Here is a 3,027-nt window from a genome sequence, read left to right as displayed (position 1 = left end):
ATCCAGAACCAGCAGTGTTGGGTTGGGACTTGAATTGACCCACTGGACACGTGGAGAACATGCAAACTCCTCACAGAGAAGCCCTCAGTGGGATTTGAACCCCAGACCTCCTGGCTGTGAGGCAACAGCGTTGCCGCTGCACCACCGTGCTGCCCTGATGGGAGGACGAGGACGACTTCAAGAACAATTCACGCTTCAAACAAAACCTTTTTACTACCTGGACAATTTAACTGGACTAACTTCTGCTTTATTTGAAAATGTTTGAACCGTCTTCTTGGTTTTGACCAGTAGATTTAACCCACAACTTTCTGGAAGATAATAAATATTTACATTTAGGCACTCATGTGATTTCTGTTCCAAACTGACCCCGGCCCCCATCAGAGAAGGGTAAAGTCATGTGGCCCTTAAAGGAAAAAGTTTGGAGACCCCTGATATAGAGGATCAACGGTCGGTCCTGTAGACGCAGAAACCAGCCACACATAAAATCCAATGAGGGTGATGTGGCCCTCGAAAGTGAGTTTGACAGCCCTGTTGTTGAAGGATCGTGATGCCCTCTTGTGGACATAATAGGTTACTACAAAAACATTGAGAAAGTTAGACGATGTCAGATCGTCAATAGCTTCCTGTTGTGACTAAAATATTTTTAATCGACGGAACTAATGCGTTTGTCCCCCCTGCAAAAAGCGACTAAAATTTTGTAAACAATACAAACTTCTAAATTTGTAATTTGCATGAGCTCCTCTAAGTTCAACAGTGGCAGTAGCGACTGCAGTAATGTCCCCGACAGAGCTAGCAAAAACAGCTATAGCGCTACCAAGCTTCGCCACCTGCAATTCCTGCAATTACTTCTTCTGCAAAGCTTCTGTGAGTTCCTTGGTGGTAGTCGTTCAAACCGATGTAAAAAACATTATTTTCGCTTCAAATTCAATGAAATACAATTCTTTATTTTGATGCTTTTATTTTGAGCGACAACCGGAAATCCATATATTGTATATCATTGATTGCATCCACTTTTATTTATGGCGTGCCTACAGCGCCCTCCTGTGGTCAATGGCGGTATTACATATTTTAGCAGCCGCAAGAGAGTACAAGCCAGTGTCTTATTGTGCCGGTCCCAAGCCCGGATAAATACAGAGGTTTGTGTCAGGAGACCAGGTGGAAAGATAGCAAGGTTATAAGTTTAGGAGCAGGGTTCAAGTTGTTCATTATCTAGATAGGAAGAGAGGAGGATTAATCTTGAAGGAAGAGTTACTAATTTCCTGGAGGTTAAAAAAAAAGTGTCAGATAGAGTGATGAGTCTGAAGCTAGAAATAGAAGGTGTGACGTTCATTGTTGTTAGTGGGTTTGCTCCACAGGAAGGATGTGAGCTGGAGGAGAAGGAGAAATTATGGTTGGACTTTGATGAAGTCATGCAGAGCATTCCTAAAAGTGAGAGAGTTGTCATTGGTGCAGACTTCAATGGACATGATGGTGCAGGAAAACGTTACTTTGCTAACACATATACTAAAATTGGAACGATACAGAGAAGATTAGCATGACCCCTGCGCAAAGATGACACACAAATTCGTGAAGCGTTCCACATTTTGAAAAAAAATATTGTCTTCTTTGAATAAAAGCACCGGTATCTAGTCTGCACTTACCACACCACAGGGTAAAAAAGAGACGACACGCTGTCAAGAATCACTTTTGAAGCTTTCATTAGTTGGGTGTTCTCATTATCAACGTTACAACCATATTCAGGACATACCAAGAGTCCCAAACATGCAAAATATCCCGCGGTCTTTTTTTACCCAGTGGTGAGGTAAGTGCCGACTAGATGCCGGTGCTTTAATTCAATGAAGACAATATTTTTTTTCCAACATCCCAGTTTCATAATCCAGTCCTGTGTCTCAGGAACTAGGCTGTGACGCGAGGAGGCAAGGAGAGGAGTCAAGGAAGCACACCACAAATTGAGAAATGGGACCAGAATTCATTGGGTAAAGGATTTCTTCCTCGCCCTCCGGTGGCCACGCCGATGTACTGCAGCTTCTGGATGCATTAATAACCACTGCAGTGATTCACGATTCTTTATTACTTTTCATCAAAGTTCCACAACTTCTGCACCAAAACATTCTTTGATTTTAGAGTAGAGTCGTTACACAGCACTTCCTCCATACAGGCAGAGGTTCCGTGACTTTAGTTATTTCAGAAATTAATAACATCAGGACCCTTCAGTGAAAGTCCATTCGATGATTTCAATGAGGACAATCGTTTTCCCAAAATGTGGAACGCTTCACGAATTTGCGTGTCATCCTTGCGCAGGGGCCATGCTAATCTTCTCTGAATCGTTCCAATTTTAGTATATGTATTACCGAAGTAATACAGCGGTAGAGTCATCACCATCCTGTATTTATAGCACCTCTCCTGAAACACTCCTTCACTCAGGGTTGGACATTTCAGGAGCGATGAGAGGATTTCAAGGTGACTGTGTTCACCTCCCTCTGACAGCTCCTGAACGCACCAGAGCCCCAACACATATTCCACAGAGCTGTAAACACGCGTTCAAGCTGTTAGAAGGTGATAAAAGGACAGACAGATAGATAGAGAGACAGACAGCTATAGAGAATGCCTGATTTCGATTTCCTTTCTGTCACTTGAATTTACGTTTAATTTTTGTATTCTTGTAAACCTGGATGTTATTTTACGTTTAATAAAACTTTCCAGTATTTTATTCAACACTTGAACATCCAGTAATGAACCCCTGACGGATTATGGTTCTTTCATCTGTCCCGTTTATTAACTTTTTTTTTCTTTTCACGTTCCGCTTTCAACATGCTCTTCAATGATTGGTCTAGACATGATCTCGAACCCGGTCTGCTCTGCATCAGCCAATGGTCGTTCGCAGCTATGTCCCGCCTCTCAGTCATTTGTCCAATAGGAGAGCTGGATTTGTGAAAAAACGCTTCGTCTCGTAGCGTTTCCCTTCACTGTCAGACCAGAGAAATGAGTTGAGTTTAACTGTAAAAATGACGAAATTGTCCTTGGATA

The 3,027-nt window shown here is 42.4% G+C and overlaps 2 non-coding genes across 2 annotated transcripts; one reads left to right on the top strand and one right to left on the bottom strand.

Annotated features, from left to right (window-relative positions):
- Positions 1-1,481: 1,481 nt before the first annotated feature.
- Positions 1,482-1,586, top strand: LOC137594631 (U6 spliceosomal RNA). The gene has a single exon (XR_011035290.1). It is a non-coding gene; the product is annotated as a U6 spliceosomal RNA (small nuclear RNA).
- A 670-nt stretch (positions 1,587-2,256) lies between these two features.
- Positions 2,257-2,362, bottom strand: LOC137594630 (U6 spliceosomal RNA). The gene has a single exon (XR_011035289.1). It is a non-coding gene; the product is annotated as a U6 spliceosomal RNA (small nuclear RNA).
- Positions 2,363-3,027: the final 665 nt, after the last annotated feature.

Source organism: Antennarius striatus, chromosome 4, assembly GCF_040054535.1.
Source record: "Antennarius striatus isolate MH-2024 chromosome 4, ASM4005453v1, whole genome shotgun sequence".
NCBI classification, from domain to species: domain Eukaryota; kingdom Metazoa; phylum Chordata; class Actinopteri; order Lophiiformes; family Antennariidae; genus Antennarius; species Antennarius striatus.
The sequence above is the reverse complement of the archived record's forward strand: the minus strand, read 5'-3'. Positions and strand labels throughout refer to the sequence as shown.